Below are 13,883 nucleotides of genomic sequence, written 5' to 3' on the forward strand. Positions count from 1 at the left end.
TTATGGGTGTATTGATTTTTGTTGCAATTGCAGAGAGAATTCAGTAGGGAAATAATAGTCTTTTTGACAAATTGTTCTGGAACAACTGTATATCGATATGCAAATGAATGCAGTTAAACTTCATACCATATCATACCATACCATAAAGATCATACCATATAAAAAAAATCAACTCAAAATGTATCAGAGATGTAAATTAAGACTGAAAGCTACAAAACTCTTAGAAGTACCTCAGACTTAGACTTTTAGAAAAAACTCTTAGATATGATACAGAAATCATAAGTGGAAAAAATAGATACAATTTTTGTCAAAACTTTAGAAAATAACAAAATTTTTGTACTTTGAAGGATCCCGTTAAGAAAATGAAAAAAAAAAAAAAAACCCACAGAATGAGAGATTTTTGCAAATAATATATCTGATGAGACTTGAACCTAAAACGTAAAAAACTCATACATCTCAATAATGAAAAGACAAAAAAATATATATATAAATTAGGAAAAAAATTTGAATAAACATTTTTCAGTGATGACATACAAATGGCCAATAAGCACATGAAAAGATACTCTACATATTACTAATTAGGGAAATGCAAGTCAAAGCATGATTAGATACCACCTCATATTAACTAGGCGATAATAATAAAAAAGATGGACAATAACAAATGGCAAGGATGTGGAAAAGTTGAAACTCTCATACATTACTGGTAAGAAGTTTAAAATGTTGCAGCCACTTCAGAAAACAGTTTGGCAGTTCTTCAAAATATTAAAAATAAAGTTACATGACCAAGAAATTATATTTCTAGTTATTTATGCAAACGATTCGAAAAAAATATATATACTCACACAAAACTTGTTCATGAATGGGCATTATACAATTATTTTTAATAGCCCCAAACAAACAAACAAACAAATGGAAATAACCCAAAGGGCCATCAATTAATTAATTTAAAAACAAATTGTGGCATATTCATATAATGCAATATTTATTCATCAAAAGAGATAAAGTACTGATAGATACCACAGTATAGTTGAACACTGGAAAAATGATGTTAATTGAAGCACACCGGAGACAAAGATCAAATATTCAATAATTCCATTTCTATAAAATGTATATAATAGGAAACCTCATAGAGACAAAATTAGATTTGTCTTTGCCAGGAACTGGGGAAAAGATGAACAGAGTTGCTGCTAAGGCTACAGGTTTGCTTTTGGGATGATGAAATGTTTTAAAATTAGATAGTGGTGATAGTTGTACAGCTCTGAATATATTAAAAATCACTAGATTGTACTCTAAAACAATTATTTTGATATTCTATGAATTATATCTTAATTAAATTACTTAAAATATAACTTACACAGAAAGTATTTTGTTGTTGTAAAACACACTTATTTATCTAGTATTCAATTTTCAATCAAACCATTAGTCTTATTATGCTCCCCTCCTTTCTTATCAGGTTTAAATATTATTGTTCATTATTAGAGTACTTTTTGCATATGCCCTTAACACTACCACTCTTTTATATCTTCCATTAATATTCTAGATTGGCAAAATCTCAACCCTATTTGCAGACAGTTCTACACAAACTCTGCACCTGCCCCATAAGAACCTTTGAATTGTTCATAAAAACACAGCCGAGCTTCTTGAGATGACTACAAACCTTAAATAACTTTCAGTAGTGTCCAGTAATCCTACTCAAGTCAAATCTTCAGCCTCCTAGGCAGCTATTTCACTCTTCTCCTCACTCCTTACCATCCTGATAATCCTGCTTTGTGCCTCACATTCTGGTGAAGATCTTCTTACTTTACTAAGAAAACAGAAACTAGCAAAGGACAATTTACATGCGCTCCTGTCACCAAATCTACCAACTTACATTCACCTGTAACTATATACTCTGCATTCCCAGTTACAATGGGTCAAATATACTACTCTTGTTTGCACTGAATTTATACTTTTTTACTTAAGAGCTTTCCTGACAAGTTTTTCTTCTCAGCAATTTTTCCTCTAACTTGATTATTCACAACCATTTACAAACATATTATAACAACTCGTACTTTACAAATGTTAAAATACTTTCTGAATCCCATATCCAGTACTGGCACCTTTTTCAGAAACAGAGTTTCTACAATTATGTTTTTTCATTCTTATTCACCTATTCTTTGTTGAATCTACTTCAATCAGGCTTTGTTTTCTAACCCCACCACTCCAGTAAAACCACTTTGTCAAGATTTTTAATGACTTCCACATTGCTGAAGCTAATGAATAATTCTAAGTCATCATTTTTCTAGACTTGTGAGTTGAATATAACACAATTAATTGCTCCCTCTGTCTTCCTTCTCTTTCTTTCATTTGGCCTTCTGAACATCTAAGTGTCTTGTTTTTCAGGTTACCTCACTGTATTTTTTTTTTTAACCTCTTTTGTTGTATTCTTCTCATTACTCAGACCTCTAAATATTTTAGTGCCTTGCAGCTCAGTTTTTAAATTTTTTTGTCAACAATACAAACTATGTAGATATCTCTTCTAGTCTCATATCTTTAAATAACATTTCCAGATGGATAGCTAACTTATTTTCTTCTCTAGCCCCAATCACTTCACTGAACTTTAGACTTGTATATACTCCTGCCTACTTGATCTCTCAACTTAGATGTCTAATTGGCATCTCAAACTTAATGTATCGCCAATCGAACTCTTGAATTTTCAGGCCTGTATTAGTCAGAATTCTTCAGAGAAACAGCTCCAATAGGAGATATATGACTATGTATAATATAGATAAAATAAAGGATATAGAAAATAAGGAATTGGCTCATGTGATCATGGAGGCTGAGAAGGTCAAAGATCTGCAGTAAACAAGCTGGTGACCCAGGAGAGCCATTGGTGTGAATTGCAGTCCTAACTGGTTGACTTGAGACCCAAGAATAGCCAATTTTTCAGTTCAAGTTTGAGGAGAGATAAAGGACTGAAGTCCCAGATCAAGCAGTCAGGCAGGAGGAGTTCCCTTTTACTCAGCCTTTTTATTCTATCCATGTCTTCATTTGATTGGAGGGCATCCAATCTCTACATTAGGGAGGGCAATCTGCCTTACTCAATCTACTTATCTAAATGTTAATCTTATCCAGAAGCAACCTCACAGACAAACCCAGAATAATGTTTGACCAGATGCCTGGGCACTCCGTGGCCTAGTAGGTTAACACATAAAATTAACTATCACAAAGCCAAAGTCTTGGAGTCATATCTGGCTCCTCCCTTTTTATCATATCTCACAGGTAGTCTGTTAGCAAATTTTCTCAGCATTACTTAATATATTCCATGTATTTTCCTTTCTCATAAATTTTATTATAATAGCTTCATTCAAGCCACCTTCATTTTACTCTTTGATTATGGCAAGTCTCCTGGTTGATCTCTCTACTTCTACTATTATTCTGTAGTTTCTTTCCACATTTATCAGAGTCCTTCTTTGAATACGTAGGTGCACTCTTGGCTACCTCCCTGAACATATTTCCTAACACTCTTCCTAGTAATTCATTCTACTACAACTCCATTGTCCTCCTTGCTGTACCTCAAAATCATGCAAAGCATACTTGTGTTTACTTTTCTCTCTGGCTAGGAAAATCTCATGCCAGATAATCCCATTTTTATCGCTCTCATTTAATTCTGTTCTCCATAAATATCACTTTCTCAGATGGACTAGTTTAAAAGTCTCAACCCTCTTTCCACCTTAATGTTACCTAGTTTCATTTTCTTTATAACATTTATTATCACTTAACATATTACTTTATTACTTACTACTTTTCTCTTCCTACAAAAAGGAAGTTCCTTGAGGGTACAGTCATGGCCTATTTTGCTAATTTCTGTATTCTTGATACTTAGTACAGTATTATATGTTGAATTTATTACTGAAAAGGAAAACTATATTATCTTAACTTCCTTAGTGCACTTCTCGATTTAATTACTTATATATTTGTATTTTTACTGTTTTGAAATTGTAACTACATAGTAAAATTTGTGCTATCTAGAACTGAGAGCATGATTCATGCAAGCATTGCACTCCTATATTTAGCATTCTGTGTGTGTAAAAGCTTCTAAATAATTGTTAGCTGAGTTAAATTATGAATACATTAATGAGAAGTACTCTAAAAGATGACCACAAATACCTACAAAAAGGTCCAATTATTATTTTTTGTTTATAATCTTCAATTTTTAAAATTAGTCTTTTAATTTTTGGTAATAATGCTTGTTCTTAATGCCAACCACAATGTAAATATAAGGTTATAAGTGGCTTTATCACGAAGTACTTCTTTACTTGGCAATTGTGATAGTTCAAAAAAAATCTTTATTAAAGATCACATTGTTCAGAGAAAATTTTATTTATTAATCATATAAAAGTTTAAAGAGAGTGTAATTATTAATGAAGTGGTATATTAAATAGTTTACTGATTTCCTAACTAATTAGTATACTATCGAGCAAGTTTTGCTTATTTATTTGTACATTATTTCCATTAGGAAATTCTATGTTGCACAATTTTATCAGACTTGATGGAGTTGCAACACAAACCTTTAATTGTGACTTTAATGTTCCAACACTACTCTACCTTTTTCCAAATTTCTCTGATTCCCTGGGGCTTTGGATGCAGAGATTGCAACTGAGGCTGTGTTTGTTTCAGCTAAATCCACAGTGAAGTTTAATAGGTTTATAGAATGTTTTATTTATTTTCTCAAATTAAATGTCTTCAGATGGACCTTGAGCTCTATAATTTGCCACTAACCCCATATATTTTTTATATTCTTATAACTATCAAGCTTAATTCTTTATGTTTGTTTTCTGCCTCCTGCAGACTTTGGATTTTGATTTTTTCTAGACTAATCTTTAAATAAAAAACTACAATGTGACTTTATGTCAAATAAGTATCAATCAGCGATTTTTTTGTAAATCTTTTTTCTACTATTATATGTATTCTTATTTTTTAAGAAAAAATTTACTATAAAAATCACCTCGAACAAATTAATAAAAATTCATGACAAGCTAAAATTTTATAATATATTGTTTAGGTTTTTAAAATTTATTTTCTTTTCCACTTTGCAAGATAATCTCTTTATTGGTGACAAAAATGTATGGCAAATTGCACAAATATCTCAGAAATTTGTAAATGCATTCGTATTACTGCTTTAATTTTTTTTTTCTTTTGTAAAATATATTCTTGGATTGGAAGCCAGGAATCTAAAGATTAAATTTTCTCAGAATAAAATTTCTCTTATTTTCCATTAATCAGAGATTATTTTTCCCTCCGAAGAACTAAAAAAATGAGCCTAGTGATGAACTAAATAATGAAGCTATAGACATATTTTATAAAAGATAATGAGATTTATTATTTAGTTTCTAAAAAAGAAAAAAACTCTCAAGGGAGATTTTTATATATGCATAATATATTATTATGAATACAATAAATTTATATTATTGGTATTATTTAGAATATGTACAGTACTATATATTGTTATTTATATTTAGTGAGTATAAAGAAACATCAAACTTTGGAAACATTTCTAAAGAAAATTCAAAATCAGAAAAATATTCTAATTTTTAGAAGTTTTAAAGCAGAGTAAAAAATGTGTTAAATTTATAGACGGTAACATATTTTAGTATTCTGTTCCCTTCACATCCATTTTTCATGCTTTAGTAAAGTGAAATTTTCTAATCAGAGTAAAGTGGCATGGTGAAGGTGTAGATAATATATTTGAGTGAAGGTTTTTAATGAATGTGGTATTTATTAAGACACAATTCATTAAAAGAAGACTTGCATGGTTGTCTCACATTATTTCATTGATTTTTATTTCATGCATGATTCAAGGTGAGAAATATTCCTACAGGAAGTACTCTCATTTTAAATCTTTAATTTGATAATTCAGTCTTTTTTGTTTATTTGTGTGGTTTGGAATACTTCACATGTATAAACTTTATATTCCCGAGTAACTATAACTTAAAATGGAGAATCAGAATTAGTGCAATAGTAGACATTTAAGAGTTTCAGTGTATGAACATTATTTCTTTCTATTCTTTTTGCGAAATTTGTTTTTTGACAGAAAATAATAGGCTAGGTTTCGTTTTTAATCAAATATTTAAAGATCTGAACATGTTAGATTAACATCAAGTATGTTGACAAGGATTTAAAGTGTAATATAAGACTAAACTCTTACATGTAATTTAAGAATCATTTGACAAGCTTATCAAAGCTTATATCCTCATATTAGCAGAGTGTTTAAAACATACACACATACATACACATATACAATTTCTATTCTAGTAACAAGGTACCTACACATAAAAAGTAAAATAGAAATTAAAAACAATTTTTTGGTTAATGCAGCCCTAAATAAAAACTTTAATTGTCTAGAGAATTGTTTCAATTTTCCACTTCATTTTGTGTATGAGACTACATTTCAAATAACAGCCATAGAAGAAAAACCTGTCACTGAGTCTGCAATTTTTGTAAGGTCAGACTGTGAAAAATCCCACCTTATCAGGTAAATCACAGATACAAAGCAACTATCCTTTAGAATAGTCCAACACCTAGACCATTGTGAGCAACTTTGGATTTATTATTAATGAAAATGACATATACTCTGCCATACTAGTTAGAAAGAAAGTAACTGCATACAACATATTGATTTTTAGTAATCTAATATTTTTCTCTCCCTTACTAGGCCATGAAATAACGGCCTTATTTATCTCCTTATTTTCAGTTTCTAAATAGTTTGAATATAGACTAACTTTTAAAAATGATCTTTTTAAAGATGAATATATGAGTGAAAGAAAAAAATTACATGTAGAAAAACCAGTCTATAAGGCATTGATAGTAGAAAGTTTTGCTGATATTAACCAAATTGTATTCCTTAGCCTCTGTTGATAAACTATAAGAGCAAGGATTAATATCCTTCTTATGAAGATTTTAGTAATGAAAATAGATGGCCACACACTCAAATAGACTGAATTGATTGGCAATCATTTTGAAAGCAGATCGAATTGACCATTTCATAGCATGGAAACTATAAACCGGATGTTCAAAAATGTAGAAATCATAATTAATAGTAGTTAAAATAAAAACTAATAAAATAATTAGGGAGCTAATATGCATAATTTACATTAATTATCATAAATAAGAAGATAGACTATACTACTTACTATAGCTGACTTTTATTGCTTTTAGTTTACTAACCACACCGGTCATATTTTAATATATACATGGATATTTAAAAATCATTTTTTCAATAATAAATTAAAAAAATAAATGACAATAAGCAGAAAGTCAATTAATCAATTTATCTCAAGCCTGACTGTTCAGCAGTATAACTAATGAGCTGGCAGCTATTTGATTGTAAGACACACCAAGAAAACCTCTAAACTGCTTTAATAACTCTGCATTTTTCTGTTTCAACATTCATACATAGACAAGAGAAACTACAAACAAGGGTATAAACAGTTTACAGTTCTAATTTTGGGCAAAATATAATATGGCTGTTGTTTTCTAATCACAAAAATAGCTCACTTTTATTGTAGAAAATTCTGAGCATTGAAGAAAACAAAGAAATATCATTCACTATCCAAAGATAAGTAAACACTATTAATATTAGAATTTTATATGCACAGAAACAAACACACATGTATATTTTAATAAAATTTATATGATACATGACTGATTCAAAAATATATGTAGTTTTATCACTTAAAAAAATATATATATAGTTTATTTCTAATTAAGATGGAGTAAAAGAGACTGGTTTTACCCTTCTATCTTAAAACAAAAAACAATAAAAAATTATGTGAAACAATGATACTCAAGATGTTGATCATCAAGTGATAAAGCGCAGTGTTTCCTGAAAGACAAATAACTGACCAGGCCACAAGAGTGATACAACTTAATGCATGGAGAAAGATTCCAGATTATGGTGCAAAGAGAGGGAAATCAGTCAGAGCTCATCAATCTCCTTGAGTTGAGAAATAGATATGGATTCTGAAGAAACTAAAGCCACTAGAATTCAAAGGCCAGTGTACCAGACAAGAAAGAACTGCACAATTGAGAGAACTCTGGAAATCTGCTGAGGCTTTCCCCGGAATATTCAGTTGAATACCAACGAATAGATAAATGTAAGAAAACTACTCAAGCCTAAGGAAAGAATCATTCGAAAAGATTAGAGGAAACGGTATCTTTGGTGGTGTTCTAGTCTAGGACTAAAAACAGTGCCTGTTCCAGCTGAACTAGAAGACCTCATGATTCATGGGGAATTGGTTTAGAGCCCCTCAGAAGTTGGCAAAAAAATTAGTCCTATATTTTTTGGTCCTACCAAAAAGTTTAAAAAAGAAGACGCAAAAGGATCCACTTATTTTCAAGAAATATTTCCCCAAATAAAGCAGAAGGATATAGAATACAAAAATATTCAGGACACAAAATAAAATTCAAATGCTTGTCATCTAATAAAATTATCAAGTATGAAAAAAACATATTGAGGAGAAAAATTAATCAAAACTGACCCATAATTGACACAGATACAATTTGGAGGCAAGAACATTAAGTTATTATGATTGTACTATTTGGCATCAAAAGCCTCAAGGAAAGGTTACACATAGTGGATGGAGACAGAGAATATATACAACATGAATAAATGGAAATTTTAGAGATAAAAACTTTATTGCCTGAGATGAAAATCAAATAGGTGGCATTATCAGCAGATGTGGCACTGAAGAGAAATGATTAGTGTAAATTAAGATATAGAAATAGAAAGCATTAAAAATGAAGCACATAGAGAAAAAAAAAAAACTTTAGAAAAGTAACAATTAACTGTGGAGCAATTTCAAGAGACCAAATAAATGCCTAGTTGTAGTCTCTAAAGAAGAGGAGAAACTAAATATTTGGAAAAAATAATGGTTGGAGACCTTTCATAGAGTATGGAAATCATAAACCCACATCCAAGAAGTTGAAAAAAAGTCCTAAGCACTATAAATATGAAAAAAAAAACTACAAAAGGACACATCATAATCACATTGCTTAAAACCAGTTATAAAGAGAAAAATCTTAAAAGAAGCCAGATAAAAGACACATTATGTATATAGAACCACAGGATGACAGCACCTTTCTCATTGGAAACAATGCAAGTGAGAAGACAATAGAATAACATCTTTAAAGTACTGAAAGAAAAAACAATCTGTCAACTTAGAATACTAAACCAGGCAAAATGTCTTTCAAAAATGAAGGGAAAATGAATTTTTCAGATACAATGGCTGAAATTCATCACCAGAAGTCCTGAATTACAAGAAATGTTAGAGGAAGCACTTCATGCAGTAGCACAATAGTGCAAAATGGAAACCTAAATTTACATAGAGGAATAGGGAGCACTAGAAATGCTAACATCATGTGTAAATATGACTATTTTTTCTTCCAACTTAATTCATTTTAGAAGGTAATTGAATGTTGAATGTAATGATAATAGCAATAAATTCAGAAGTTTATAATGTGTACATAAAATCGTATGACAGCAATAGCTCAAAATTTAGAAGTGGAGAAATTGAAGTATACTGTTGTAAACTTCTTATACAATGTATGAAGTAATTTAATATCATTTAAAGTAGACATTAATAAGTAAAAATTATAACATAAATCCAAAGCAATCTCAAAAAGAATAAAGGTAGAAACAATAATAGCTAATAAGCCAACAAAAGAGCTATAACAGAGTCACTTTAAAAAACCGGTTAGTCCAAACTAGGCAGAAGAACATAAAAAAAGGGAATGAACAACCTACAGAAAATAGAAAACAAATAAAAACAAGATGGATTTGACTTAATCATATTAAATAATAACATTAAATATAAATGGTCTAAACACCCCAATTTCTCTAACTGCCAATGATTGAAAGGCTACATTAAATTCTCTTGAGACATTTGGATTTTTAAAAATTTCTTCTATTTGTGACATTTTAATTTATAATTTGCAGTCTCTGTTATCTAGTACATTACATTTTATGATTGATATAGTGCTATTATTGATTGAACTATTTATTTTATTTTTTACATAAACATATAGTAAAGTACTTTTGGTGTACATTCTATGAATTTTAGTACAATATAGACTATTAAAACCACCACCATTATCAATATACAGAACATTTTCCTCACCCCAAAAACTCCCTCGGGCTATTTGCATTTAATCATAGCCTCACCCTATGCTTAACTCCAGACAACTATTGATCTGTTATCATTCCAAATGGAGGTTATTTAGAAAAAAATAATATGTCAAGAAGTTGTGTATTTATTTGTAATACAACACATTGCTATACTTTTTTTCTGGTTTGGGATAACCCTGTGTGGAGAATAAAACTGGTGTTACTTAAGAGAGGGGAGAGAGAAAAAGGGGAGATATGAGAAAAGAGGAGTGACATTGCTGGAGTAGGTGAGACAGGTTTGTATCTAGGGAGTAAGTCGATGGGCAGACTTTAGATATGTGCCTGGACAATTCATCCACAGTAGTAGAATATGGTAGCTAGAGTACGTGTATAAATTTATACACACACACACACACACACACACACACACACACACACATATATATGTACACACTATATACATAGTTTCAATGTTAATAAAAACATAACGAAATAACCTTGATGTCGTCTCTTCCTAAGTGAGGGAAAATGGCACAAGCTTCTACACTGAATTATCACTCACATTCTCAGCATTTGTTAAAAATAGGAAGCTTTATATGTAATTTATTAATACATTTTATTTATCTGTTATATAGGTATATATTATTATGGTGTTATCTATTTATTATATTTTAAGTCTAGATTCAACTGTTGTTCAACACATCAAAATTTGTATAGTGTATTTAAAAATTTATTTGTTTCAGAATTGACTCTCTCCTAGACTTTATTATTCAGGAAATGAGCCATCCTGTCTGTATTATTGACCTATATTTAATAAACTTCTTCACAATAAATACATAGTTTTTGCATGAATAGATTACTTAGTATTAGATAATTGAATTGATGAGAAATTAATTTTAATTTCTTAATGGGCTGTAGTATGTGTTTGAGCAAATGCTTTTCAAGAAGCATAATTTAGTAGTTCAGTGGCTGATTTCTTGCAAGTCTGAAAAGAAACTTGTCTTTTTTAATGATGGACAGCTTGTCTGTATGCATAAGCAATCTATTTTTAGATCTGTAGTAATTGCATAGCTCTAGTAGATGTTATCTATCAGTATTCATATCTCCGTTTCCTAGCTCTCTTGTTCATTTAACAATGACCAGGCGAAGAGCAATCTCTTGCATTATTAGAGTCTTTTTTTCTATTTATAGCACTTTAACTCTGGGGAGTACAGTATATCCATTCCCTGTTCTTTATTATTTTTATTTCTGGGATCTGCAGTTATTAACTTGCAGTAGAAAGGTAGAAGAAATACTACAAAAAGCACCATCTGTCATTGTGCAAGAGAGTTTTTATTAGATATAGAGCCTGGATCTCTGACACTATGGGTATGCTTCAGGAGATATGCACAGAATTATTTCTCTCATCCAGGTGGGTGAGATTCCTTTGTTCATTGAGGTGAAGTTTGGATAGGCCAATGGTGGTTTATCAATTCAGTCCCATTGTCCTTTTTACCACTGGACAGTTCTTAAATTTTGTTAATATTATTCTATTTGTAATTGTGTTCCTCAGATTCTTTACAGTTACATTTATGTGGATGTTGGTGGAAGACTTGAATGGACTTGATTAGTTTCTGAGAAGGGAAAAAATAAGAAGCCTGGGCTTACTAATTAAATTAAAAGTATCAGAGAACTTTGAAATATAAGCCTTAAAAAATGTCAACTCAAATTATAGCTCATTATGGAAAACAAAAGAAAAGCAACTTGTTGAGGTTTTTTTTGTTGTTGTTTGTTTGTTTTTAATCAGGGCTCTGATACTTAGAAATTGATTCCCATAGTATAGCATGAAATGTATTGGAGTAATAGAAAAACTATGGCACAAAATATAGTGTCCTGTTCTTTGAGGTTTATTTGCACAACATATATCTGCACCCTATGAAATGAAAGGACACAACCAGAGCATATGTTGTTTTTTTCATCTTGACTAAGTGCACAAATATTTTGCTTTTAAAATCAATGATGGTAATTCAGATTTAAACAATTGTCTAAATCTACAGAGGTGGTATAGGATCTTGCTTCTCTGACTCTCTTCCTCAGTGCTAGATTAAAATTTTCACTTAAACTAAACACTATCTGGGTGCTTTATACCGGCATTGCATTGACCTGGCCTTTAGAAATCATTAATTATTTGAAGGGATAATGTATTGTTTCAATAAAAAAGTTTTAAATATAGTAGGATATGCAATATTTTATTAAAGATAAAAGGTTAGAACTTGATATATAGGTTGGAGTTATACGTATTATACGTATTTACACTCAGTTGATTTACATTATTCAATGTAGTTATGTTTTATAAAGTTGTTGCATATTTTCAATTAAAACTAGAAAGAAAATATGAAAAAAATTAGAGAAGAGAAAAAGGGACATGTGGAAGAGACTTTTAAAAGTTTTAAATATGTGTAATTTGAGTGCCAGAAATAAAGAAGAGAAAAAATGGAGCTGCAGTTGTATTTGAAAATTGTCAGATAAAATACCAAAGTTGGTAAAAAATATCAGGTTGCTATTAAAATTCAGTGAAATAAAAGCAGAATAAATACAATGTAAATCAAAACAGATGTATTTTTATACCTCATATCAAAATTGATGAAACCCAAAGATAAAGACAGCATCTTAAAAGCAGCCAGAGGAAAAAGGACACATTATATTCCTTTAAGAAAAATAACAATTATACCTATCATTTCAACACAAACTATGAAAGTAACTAAACAACGAGATGATACCCTTAAAGTGCTGGATGAGGAGGGGAACTATCAAAATAGAATTCTATACATAAAAAAAGAAAGAATTAAGAAAAAGAAGATTAAATAAAGATATATTTAGAAAAACATAAACAGAAACTGCTGTTAACTCACCAGAATTAAAAAAATGCTAGAGTATGGGAAAATAGTGAACTTAAATAGAAATATGAAATTTGAGTAAAGATGAAGAGTGAAGGAGTAGATAAAAATGCAGGTAATGACTATAAATGAATATTGATTACATAATAATTTCTTGTGAAGTTGATATATTTATAGTGACTATTTTAAGAATCATGTCAAAAATAAAATACAGAGAGAAAATTAGATTCAAGGTCTTCTTAATGGCTGATGTTATCTGAACACTGATTAATACTATTTTTACTAAACCTTATATTGAGGATTCAAGTTCTCATCCTTACTTAATCATTAAAATAATAGAATGTATAAACAATTTAATAGAAGGAAAATTATAATAAAGCAAAATATTTAGAAAATCCAAAATAATGTAAGAAATCTAAGGATAAAAGTATAGAGCAGGTTTTTTAAATTAAAAAAAATAAAAAAAACCCAAATAAAATGACAAACATAAACTATGTAATGATAGTTAATATAAATTGATTGATTTTCTAAATAAGATATGCTAAAATCAATAATGTGAAAACAACAATTGGACAACAATTCACAATATACATTAGAATTACTTTCAAGTGAATGGTAATAAGGTAATTCCACTTCAGACTTATAAGATGCAGTCAGAGCAGTGCTTCGAGGGAAATGTTTAGCTTTCAGTGTATGAATTAAAAATTTAAAAAAAAAAAGATGTTTGAAACTAAAAGATCTAAGCTTCTAGCTCCATGTGATATTAAAAAAATGCAACTGATTCCAAAGAAAATAAAAGTAATCAAATAATAAAGATAAGAGTAAAAGTCAAGGAAATAGAACATATGCTTTAAACTTTATAT

Source organism: Pteropus alecto, unplaced genomic scaffold, assembly GCF_000325575.1.
Source record: "Pteropus alecto unplaced genomic scaffold, ASM32557v1 scaffold25, whole genome shotgun sequence".
NCBI lineage: Eukaryota > Metazoa > Chordata > Mammalia > Chiroptera > Pteropodidae > Pteropus > Pteropus alecto.